The following is a 12,887-nucleotide window of genomic DNA, read 5'->3' as shown; positions in this document are numbered from 1 at the left end:
AGCGTATTTTTGGTCTGGTGGTGGAACACTTCAACCGTAATTATATTTTTGATAGACTAATTTAAAATATTTAATATCTTAAAAATTAAATTAACGCATACTTTTAAATTTTTTTAAAGGCTATTTTCAGACTATTCTTAAATACTTCTTAGTTTTTATTAAGTAAGGGATGTTACACTATTTGTTAATTAAATAAATTTTAATTTTTATATTAAATTTATATCAACAACTTAAATTTAAAATCTATAATTTATAATTTATAATTTAAAATTTAGAATTTAAAATTTAAAATTTAAAATTTAAAAATTATATTTAAACTTTAGAATTTAAAAAAATATACTTTTTATTTTTTTCAAAGTGTATTATTATTAGTCTTATTTTCATTATTGATCCTCTTGCTAGTTATTTGAATACAAATAATTAACAAAAATATTAGAATGTCATCAAAATTTATTTTCTTTTATTATTAATTAGTTATTAAAATTTAAGAGTATAAAAAGAAAATATAATATTAGATTATTAAATTAAAAAATTAAATAAATAATTAAATAATAACCAAAAATAATAAATTTATGTATTTTAAATTAAAATATAATTTGACTAATTTCATGCTTCTTACAAGTTTAATACTAATAACACATGTATTCAAAGAAAATGTTGGTTGTAAATGTGAGGAGAGTAGATCCTCTCCAATTAAAAAAAAAATTAGATACTATTCAATATTTAATCTAATCCTTTATTATTTTCTCTTTTTTATTTAATTTTAACTCCACTTAGAGAATTAAAAATAAAAAGTTATATTTTATTCTCTCAAGTCTTTTTTACACTGGAGAGAATTAATTTCAGAATGTGAAAAGAAGAAAAACTTGATCAAAGGGCGAAGGATCCAGGAACCACGCAGGAAATAGCCAAGTAAGCAAGTCACCATGTGTCACTCAGACGCTCAAAATGTCAATGCTTGAAAATCATCAGTCTCTGTATTATATAAGTTAGGATAACTTCCGCATTTTATATTTTATTTACGCGTAAGATATATCTTTTGATCTTAAAATTCTTTGAACATTTTATAGAATATTTTAATATTTTATTTGATTTAATTTTATTTTAATATTTAAAATAAATTTTAATTTTAATTTTTTAATTCATCTGTTAATTTTGTTTAAAATTTTAACCATATTATTTATACTAAAAAATTTCAATGATAATTAAATATCAATTATCTACAATATGCATAAATAAAAATTTTAAAAGATACTTTAAATTTAATTTTAATTTCTAAGAATATAAATAAATTAAGAAATATAATGCTCCTAAAATTTGCCAGTCCTCTATAATTACAGTTGAAAAATTTTCATTATGTGAAATTTTTTGTCTTTCATTAATAGGGTTGAATTTCTATCTTATACTATAATATAATTAACACAATTAAAATTATAAATTAAAAAATGTAGATAAAAAATAACAATCGAAAAAAGGATTTTTTTATTTAAATATTAAATAAATATATAAATTATGAAAATATATAAAATACGAAATAGTTACTTAAATGCGTAATCTTACACATCTTGAATACTGAGGGGTAAGATAAAAAAATGTGCATATCACGGCGTCTGAGGTACCAATCTGTGACCAGACGATACCTTGACATATTTTAAGTGCACTCGGGATATGTTTTACATGGGAGATCGGGTACTAAGCACTCAAAATACGTTTAAATTCAGAAGAAGGTCTCAATATCCGAGATATTTGGGCCTCAGCAACCGAGATTTGCGTTGATTTAAATAGTTTTTACAAATTTTGTGACTCTCTAACCACTTAAGATTGAGTTCCTTGAGTACATATGGTCCCTAGAGAATATGTTCGCGATGAAGACATCAACAAACTAAATGCTACTTGGCACGTAGCTGAAATTTTAGATTTTAAGGTTAGTAGTTCTTTCTTGTTTTATTTTTAGTGAATAATTAATTTAGATGTTTAAGCTTTAGTAACTTAGTTAATATGATAGGTATTTTGAACAGACTAAGTTAGAAGTTCTATATTAATTTAGACAGGTATAGTATGTTTTGATATTTTGTATAATTGATTGTAATTAATTGTAACTTAAGTTAAATAAATAAAATAGGTAACTATAAATTAATACGTTAGTGAAATTAAATAAATACATTATTTAAATAAAATATTTTTGCACTCAAATTTTACATTTAAACTTATCGTTGGATTGAAGTCATGTCTAATATGACAGTTAGGTTAGAATAGTGCAATATCAATGATTTATTTTTCTACATGTTGCTTGATAGTCCTTTCTTTAGTTAGTATTATGCATACTAGCAATACAAATTATATTCGTATTATATACAATATTTTATTACCGATGTTTATCTACTTGGTTTAAGATTTTTAGTAATGATTAAACATAATTAATGGTTTAGATGAGATTAATATACGAGAGTAAATGTTATACCTATTGCAAATACTACAGTTACTGTTGCCAGGCCATGTGACCTTGGATTTTTTCCCACTGGATAGTCTATTGCCTTATATCAGGGAGGCGGAATTTGGGCATACAGTAGAGTTGTGGGATTTTATATTTGACAATTCTTTGATCTCTGCATTTGTCGAGTGGTAGAGGCTTGAGACCCACCCCTTCCACCTTCCCTCGGCATAGATTGTATCTCTTCCCTGTACACTCAACGACATCCATCGTATTCCATAGCCGAGTAGAGATCGATCTTTCCGTTGCCTTCCGTCGCATACCGGGTTGGGCTTCAGGCATGCACCGTACCATGTGGGCCACATCTTTTTGTCTGGTATCGGAGAAAACTCCATCTCATAAACCTTGAAAACAAAGGACATCTTGTACACGGGATCGACGAAAATTCCCCACTTGATGGTCGCAGATGCACTTGCCTCCAGGGCGTGTTGACATGGGTCATATAAAGACTGGAATAGATCGCAGTCGCATGTACGTGCGTTACGATGAACGTGATATGAAGTCCGGGACCATCTATCCACTAGCTCCACCTCTTCGACACTGAACATGGGTGCCCTATGATCACAGAAGGTGAGTCACATCATCGGCAGGCTCTCTCTGTTCTTCTCTATAGCTGCCAACAGTTGCTGTGAGTATATCTTTTCACCCTGTAATTGAGCATGTGCTTCGTGACTTTTGCGCACGAATAGCTGTTGCAACCTCTCATACGTAGCCTTAACAATCGCAGCTACTAGAAGGTTTCTTATTCCCTTCAGCACTGCAATTATACATTCTAAAAGGTTCGTCATCATGTGACCATATCGACTACCTTCATCACAATGTTGAAGCAATAAATCCTTCCTAAAACGAAGAGTCCAATCCAACATCTCACGGGATAATGTACCCAAAGCATTCAAGTACCAATAGCAACCCTCCTTTCTTGGACTATACACTAAATTAATAAGGTAGCTCTTACCCTCGGCTGATTTGAACCGTAAATTGAAGTTTAAAGTCATGTGTCGAATGCAGTATGCATGATATGCCGAGGGAGGATGCCATCCACTGTGAGGTGCATTTAGGGTAGTGTGAATGACATGCGATCTATCTGATATGATAAGAATTCCAGGAAGTGTGTCCTGTCTATAGATACAAAGGCTTACAATGCTTAAACACTTCAGTGCATGGAGGGAATGCCCAAAAGACCTTATCAAACTGGCTCCACTTTCTGTCAACCATGTCTCTATTATAATAAGAAACAGCAACGCAGTCGTGAATTCTACCTGGGAGGCATTCCTACAAAGCTTGTAAGAGGGCGGGTATCTTGTTGTACGACTCTTTTCAGTCACCATAAATCTGAGCAATTGTTTTCTGCTTCGCTATCTGCACCTTTTGATGTGATGGCTTGAAGTGGTAACTCTGATGTACCGTACTTTGCAACATTGGGATAGACACTGACGGATCAGTCTTTATTATACGTAACATGACCTTCCAAATCAAACTACTATCCAACTGAGCATGGTCTTGAGACATGATTGGTGCCAACAGGTGTGTACTCCACCAAAGCTACACACTTCCCTATAAATTACTCGTGGATGTCAATATTCAGTACATCACATAATTAACTTTATAGCCTTTAATTCACCCAAAATAAATCGTAAAATACACCAACAGTTTAAGTTCTGGCGTAGTGCCACACGAAGACTCCATGGACAACCGTTGGTGAATTACTTGCAATGGTAGTGGTATTTAAGCCTATCCGACTCCAAAATTCTATACTCCGCATTCCTTCAAATACTGTAGTTCTTCATCCCATGTGCTAGACAACATCCTGCAACATAATGCTAACCTCACTACATATAGATTGTACGACAGGGGGAGACCCAAGATCACATGGCGTAGCAACAATAACCATGATCTCTGCAATAGGCATAGCATTTACTCTCGCATATTAATCTCGTCTAAACTATTAATTGTGTTTAACCATTACAAAAAAATCCTAAACCAAGTAGATGAACATCGGTAATAAAATATTGTATACAGTACAAATATAATTTGTATTGTTAATATTCATAATACTAACTAAAGAGAGGACTATAACAATATATGTAGAAAAATAAATCATATTTATGCGCATTATTCTAACCTGACTGTTATATTGGACATGACTTCAATCCAATAGTAAATTTAAATATAAAATTTGAGTGCACAAATATTTTATTTAAATAATGTATTTATTTAATTTCACTGACATATTAATTTATAGTTACCTAATTTATTTATTAAACTTAAGTTGTTACAATCAATTATAGAAAATATCAAAACATACTATGCTTGACTAAATTAATATATAACTTCTAGCTTAGTCTACTCAAAATACCTACCACATTAACTAAGTTATTAAAACCTAAACATCTAAACTAATTATTCACTGAAAATGAAACAAGGAAGAACTACTAACCTCAAAATCTAAAGCTCCAGCTATGTGACAAGTAGCATTTAGTCTGTTGATGTTTCCATCACGAATATATTCTCTGGGGGCCATATGTACTTAAGAAACTCGAACTTAAGCGGTTAGAAAGTCACAAAATTTTTAAAAACTATTCAAATAACTGCAAGTCTCAGTTACTATGACCTTATATAGGCATTTGAGCATTCTCGGATGCTAAAGCCAAATTAGGCATGTTGCATGTATCTCGAGTACTGAGACCCCCTTCTGAATTTAAATATATCTTGGGTGCTCATTACCCGATCTCTCATGTAAAACATATCTCGAGTATACTTAGAATATGTTACGGTGTTGTCCGGTCACAGAACAGTGTCTCAGATGCCGAGATATGCATGTTTTTTTATCTTATCCCTCAACATCCGAGATATGTAAGGTTACGTATTTAAGCAATTACTTTATATTTTATGTATTTTCATAATTTATATATTTATTTAATTCAAATAAAAAAATCTATCGAAAAATATACAGAAGAAATAAAAAATGTAATTTATTAAAAGTAGATTAATTACTTTGCAAATCAAACTCATGTAACTAATTCCTAGTGCATATCAATACTTTGTATTTAATACATTTTACCATTCCTCTCCACTCCTTTATAGCTTCTCTTGGACTTAGCATGAGGACATGCTAATGTTTAAGTGTGGGGAGATTGGTAAACCACTATTTTATGGTTTATCTTGTGCTCAATTGAGTGGTTTTTATCAATTCTTTACACACTTATTCATATAATTTGTATGAGTTTACATTTTTTCTTCCTAATTTTGTGCTATGATTGAAAATATGCTTATTTGGCCTTATATTTACTAATATTAATCCTCTCTTATTACCATTTGATGTCGTGATATGTGTGTTAAGTAATTACAGGGCAGGAATGACTTAGAGAATGGAAAAGAAGCATGCAAAAGTGGAAGGAATACAAGAAATTGAAGGAACTGCTAATGCTGTCCAGCCTGACCTCCTGGTATTAAAACAGTCATAAATTGAGCTACAGAGATCCAAATGACACGGTTTTAGTTTCGTTGGAAAGATAACGTTCGGGGCTTCGCAAAGATATATAATTTGTCATAGCTGCTCTGAAGCCAAGCAACGCGAACGCGTGGATCACACGGACGCGTGACCTGGCAAAAACCAAATCCACGCTAACGCGTGGACGACGCTTCCGCGTGACTTTGCAGCGACCTGTATGGCTGTACGTGACAGAATTCGCAATTAGTGATTTTTGGGCTATTTCTGACCCAGTTTTCATCCCAGAAAACACAGATTAGAAGCTATAAAGTGGGGAAATGCATCCATTCATGAAATAAGCTTCAAATTCACAATTTTAGGATTAGATGTAGTTTCTAGAGAGAGAGGTTCTCTTCTCTCTTTTAGATTTTAGGATTAGAATTTCTCTTAGTTTTAGGATTGTTTCTTCATTCCAGGTTCAATTTTCCTTTAATTTATTTTCTACTTTATTTATTCTATTACTTTAATTGTTATTTATCTTTTCAAATTGGCTTATGAACTTTTTCATGTTAGATTTGATTTCTTTTATTAATATAATTTGAGGTATTTTAGATATATGATTTTTATTTAGCTTTCTATATTCTTGACTTTGGTTGAGTAATTAGAGACTCTTGAGTTATCAAACTCTTTTGTTGATTGATAATTGGAAGTTGCTAATTGACTTGAATTCCACTAACTCTAGTCTTTCTTTGGGAATTGACTAGGACTTGAGGATTCATATTGATTTATCCACTTAACATACCTTCATAGTTAGAGGTTGACCAAGTGGGAGCAAAAGCCAATTCTCATCACAATTGATAAGGATAACTAGGATAGGACGTCCAGTTCTCATACCTTGCCAAGAGTTTTTATTGTTATTATTCTATTTTCTCTACAATTTACTCTTCTTATTTATCATCCCCAAAATCCCAATTTACACAAATCATAACCAATAATAAGAACACTTCCCTGCAATTCTTTGAGAAGACGACCCGAGGTTTGAATACTTCGGTTATCAATTTTATTAGGGATTTGTTACTTTTGACAACCAAAACTTTTGTACAAAAGGGATTCCTTGCCGGTTTAGAAGCTATACTTGCAACGAGGATTTATTTTGTGAAAATTCTAGACCGCGCAGGAATTCAGTTCCGCACCCCTATCTCGACAAGTCGAACCCATAACCTAAACGCGTCAATGAATTCCGTTTCTCTCGACCCGAATTCAATGGCAGCTTCAATTCACAACTCCGCACACTTTCGTAATGGCAGCTTCAATTCACAACATGCAACATCGGTTACTAACTCCTAAAACATTAATATCGCGAAAATCTTAATAACACGTAATAGAATCTAACGCGGGATTTCTAAAACAGAAATACTTATTGTAATAACAAAACAAATCAGCCGCAAACTCTGAGTATGACATGCAGCACCGATACTCAATCCTATGATAGACAACGCCGTAACATTTCAGCATAAGGTAACAGAATAACGACTAAAAGGACTTTTCGGAACAAGAATGCTTACCAAGACAAAAGATTTAGTGGCGATTTTTGACAGTGGAGGCAAGGCACGGCGACACCCAGCGGCTCCTCCTCCCTCCACGTGACCCAGACGGCGGCTATCTAGGCTTCAACGGCGACAGAAGTGGTGAGGAATGACGGCAAAGGCGCAGCGGTTCCAGGCTCGCGACCTTCTTTCTCACTCGTGAGCCCTCTTTCCTCGCGATTCTGTTCTCGACGGCGATGTGGCATGGTGGCGGCACGACGGACGGTGGCGGCGAGCTAAAGCATGAACGGCGACGGTTATAGCGGCGGTCTCCCTCCTCCACCGACGCTCTCTCTCTCTTTTTCGGATCTCCTCTCTTCTCTGTCAACAGCGGCGGCGACAGTGGTAGTGATGCCCACCGTGCCGCCTTCCCTTCTCCCCACTTTCCTTCCTTCTTCGATCCCCTTCCCTCTTCTCCTTTCTTTCATTCTTTTCTTTCTTTCTTTCTTTTAGAACTGTGTGTGTGTTTTGGTGAGGATGAGTGTCGTGGGTGAGGGGGTGTGAGAGAGGTGAATGTAGCGTGCTAGGGTTTGGGACGGTGTGAGTTAGTTTAGATATTTTTATCAAAAATAGGGGTAGTAGTGTAATTTTATAAAATAAATAAAAAATAGAATAATAATTAAAAATTAAATTAAATATAAAATATCTATCTTTAAAATACCTTTCAATTACTAATTTGTAAATTATTTTTATTTAAATACTAAATTAATGAAAGCTGGAGATAAGTAAATTAATTTTCTTTTATTTATAAAATAAAGTAAAAAATCTAAATATTAAAATTAAGGCATATAAAATACTCATTATTTTTAAATTATAAAAATTCTAAATTATAAATCATAAATAATTCATTAATAACTTTTCAAAATTCGGAATCTTACAATTTACAAACACATCCAAATGAGACCAAATTGAGAATGAATACATCCAAGTGAGAATAATTAAAAAATACAATATGATTTGTTAGTATAATTGATAGTAGGATAACATTGAGTCACTTTTATAAACGTTAAGGATACAAATAGAACAATTTAAACGTTAGAAATACAAATAAGACTTACCACAAACATTGGAGACAAAAACAATACTTTATTCTTCTTTTTTAATTCAACTTCACAATTATACTATATAATCTATTATATTTTTGTATATTTGTATACTTAATTTTATAAAAATATTTCTTGAAAATCATTATAATTTATTCAACTAAAATTTTACATTAAGTTCATTTTTAAATTCGCAGCTAAAAATAAATTTATATAAATGAATATTCTTGTATTTGAATAAAATATTTTTTTTTCACTTTACAATACTCATTTATCTTAACATGCATTGTCTGTCTTATTTTATTTTATTTTTATGTCTTTAGTAAATATTCTCTTAACAATAAATACTAAAATTCAATACCACAATTTATATAAAAAAAATTAGATACAAACGTAATTAAATTCATTTTATAAAATTATATAATTATATTTATTTTATTTTATTTAACTAAAAAATTTATTGAAATGTAATTTCAATAACACTTTATAACATATATTTTGGAAGGCTGAAGTCATAACTCATCAGAGATAGAAATAAATAAATAACGTTCAACAAATTTGATAGACATTATTATTAAAATAAGGGTAAATACCCTTTTTGGCCCCTAAACATTTTAAAGTGGGACATATCGCACCTTTATCATTCAGAAACCTCAAGTGGGTCCTCAACCAATGACATAAGTGAACGAATCGACCCCTGTGACCGGTTGCTAACAGGTTGCCTGGATGACGTGTCAGGTGGAGGCTGAGTTGTCAACTCCAGGTGCCACATGTAAGTAGAAGTTGTTACAGGGACTCAAAACCCCCTCCCGGCAACTGAAACGGCGTCGTTGCGTTGGGTTAACTCAAATGCAACCTACTCCCTGACCCAATCTCTCTCCCTCTCTCTCTCTTTGAAACGATGAATCTCTGGAACAATGAAAACTCCTCCGTCATGGAAGCCTTGATGAGCTCCTCCGACCTCTCCTCTCTCTGGCTCCATCCGCCACAATCCGCCGCCTCCACCTCCACCTCCGCAACACCACCACCACAGCAACAACAACCACCTCCTCCGTCACCGTTCAACCAGGAAACCCTTCAGCACCGACTCCAAGCCCTAATCAAAGGCGCAAGAGAGAGCTGGACCTACGCAATCTTCTGGTAGTGCTCCTACGACTACTCCAACGGCCTCACACTCTTAGGTTGATGCGACGGTTACTACAAAGGCGAAAAAGATTCTGGATCCTGGCCCTTGAGTTCTGCAGATCAAGGAGAGAACGATCCTTCTTCGTTGTGGCTCAACGACCCTTCTTCTTCGGCTGGTGGGATCGAAATTCGAGATTCTATTAATATGGCTGCGACTACGACGGTTGCCAACAACAAAACGGTGCCGGTTGTATCCAATCCTGGCTCCTCCAGCATGGTAACCGAAGCTCCAAAGAATCCACAACAGAATCAGGGATTTGTGCTGATGAAATTGAATTTCTCGAGCTCGTTGAAGCCGGAATCTGGTGAGATTCTGAGTTTCGGAGAGAATAAGAAGGGTTCTTATGGTGTAAACAGTAATAACGGTGGAAACAATTTGTTCTCTGTTCAGTCTCAGTCGCAGTTTGTCTCTGATGAGAACAAGAAGAGGAGATCCCCTACTTCGTGGAGCAGCATTGAGGATGGAATACTGTCTTTTACTTCCAGCGTGATCTTGCCGGCTTCCATTGTGAAGTCCGGTGGTGGCGGAGGCGGAGATTTGGATCATTCGGATTTGGAAGCTTCTGTGGTGAAGGATGCCGTTGAGCCGGAGAAGAGGCCGCGAAAGAGAGGGAGGAAGCCGGCAAAACGGAAGGGAGGAGCCACCCAATGCAACGACGCCGTTTTAGTTGCAGGGAGGGGGTTTTGAGTCCCTGCAACAACTTCTACTTACACGTGCCACCTGGAGTTGACAACTCAGCCACCACCTGACACGTCATCCAAGCAACCTGTTAGCAACCGGTCACAGGGGTCGATTCGTTCACTTATGTCATTGGTTGAGGACCCGCTTGAGGTTTCTGAATGATAAAGGTGCGATATGTCCCACTTTAAAATGTTCAGGGACCGAAAAGGATATTTACCCTTAAAATAAATAACTATTTTCAACCATAAAAGATTCAGGCACTCTGACAAATATAACTATAAAAAATCAAAACTGATGTAATACTCATAAAAGATAAGTTTCTATTGACAAAACTATCTAAATCTTAAAAAATTATTCAAAATTTTCAAACTATCCTTAACTTAACCTAATCCAAATTTCTATCTATATTCTGGTTCTATTCATCCCTAATATCTGATCTTTCACTCCACCCATCCTCACCCCACCCTCAACCCAAACCCTAACCCTCTCTTCTTTTCCTAACACCACCTCACTCACCTGTAGCTCTTTTTCTTGCTCCACCTACATCGCTTACTATCGGCTTGCCACTATCTCCATTATTAATGTCGTATTTGATCCCATGTATTCTAACTTGATCTCTACTTTCTTCTTGTTCTATCTTCTGTTGCTATTTTTTTTGTTTTGCCTCCTCATGGGCACCATAGAACACATCAAGAAAATCACAAAAACAATCATTCTCATCGAGAATCCAACGATATCATCCTGCCTCGCTTCTTTTGGTGCTGCTGCCAAAAAAAGCCATTAACGCCAACAACTTTCGCGCTTTGGTCAAGACGTCATTATGCAACCAGAAAACAACGCACTTGGATGGCATTCCTTGGGACAAAAGTGGTCGATTGAACGGTGGTGCTGGTGTTGGTGAGGTTGAGACAGTTGTTGAGAATAGCTTTGCACTTGGGAGATGCCATCTTGATAAGGCTATAAACAAGATGCATTATTCCATAAGTCCATAACAATAACGACAATAATATTGTGATTAGGTTATATTGGGCATTGTTGAATATGAAATCAGTGTGAAGGAGGCAAAGGATGAATGAGAAAAGAAAGAAAGAAATGGAATGTGGTGGAGTATTAGAGCGAGATGTGTATTTGATTTCCTTTTTTTGTTTTTAAATTTGTGTGCTTTTGTCATTGTGTTTATGTTGAGTGACAACTCGAAAAGTAAATGATATCGTAGTATTGATGACATTGAATAAGCAAAGAAAAAGTGAATATGGTGGTGTGGAAGAAGAAAAAGAAAAAAAAAATTGTGAGATAAGATGGAATGATGTTGAAATATTGTAATTAGAAATTGGGGTTAAGTTAGATTATGTTAGGTTAAATTATAAAAGGTCATTTAAGAATTTTGAATAATTTTGCCAATCAAAATTTATTTTTTATAAATATAATTTTAATTTTAATTTTTTATGATTAAATTTGTCAACGCCTAAATTTTTTATAATAAAAAATAGCTATTTACTCTTATTATCATATCAATAATTTACAGAAATTAATTTAAAAATGGAGTAGAAGAGAGTGTTATGCAGTAATATTGGTGCATGTTGTGTTATCTAAATATGTGGACTTAGGAAATATAGAGACCTAGGGATGGCAAAGCGGGTCGGTCCGTCCTACCAATTAAGATGGGTTTAAAATGCTATTCCGTTCTATTTTATAGCGGATTGGCGGGTCGACGGGTTAACCCGCTTGATTCTTTTTTTTTTAAAATAAAATTTATTAAAATTAACCAAAAAAATTAATTAAAAAATCAAATACAAATAAAAAATAGTCAAATTATAATATAATTTTTTTACTATTTTAACTTCAATAAAATTGTTCAAAATAATATTTGTCAATAGAACCATCTTTATTTTAAAAATAAATCACATAATTTGAGCAAATATATAATATAATTATTAATTTTATAATAGTAATAACTCTTTTATTTAATAAAAAATAAAAAAATAAAAATCTTCGGCCTGGCGGACCGGCCCGTCCCGCCCCGCCAAAACCCGCTAATTTGGCAGTACGGATTTGGCGAATTTTTTTAATTTGGCGAACTCCAAATCCTAGTCCAACTCACCTTTTTAGCGGATCGGCCCGATGGGTTCAACCTGTTTTGCCACCCCTACAGAGACCTGCAAAACGCAGGCTGCGATTTGCATGAGAAAAACAGCTACAAAATAGTTTCGTTTGGCATGAGAAAAGCAACAACCGAAACATGTCATTTATGTCCCCTGCATGCAAATAATGACCGGCCACTTGACAACCTTCAACTACCTAAAATACAGGTTGCGTTTGGCAGATGGCAGGCACAAAACGTAGCTTATGATTGACAGGAGCAGAAGCTGCATGCTCGACAGGTGTTTGGAGATGGCCGAAGCGGGTCTTTAAAAGCAAAATGCAAGTGAGGTTTTGCAAGGTAAAGGTTCGGGTTCAATTTTAGTGAGTG

Source organism: Arachis duranensis, chromosome 5 (assembly GCF_000817695.3).
Source record: "Arachis duranensis cultivar V14167 chromosome 5, aradu.V14167.gnm2.J7QH, whole genome shotgun sequence".
NCBI lineage: Eukaryota > Viridiplantae > Streptophyta > Magnoliopsida > Fabales > Fabaceae > Arachis > Arachis duranensis.
Note: the sequence above shows the minus strand (reverse complement) of the source record.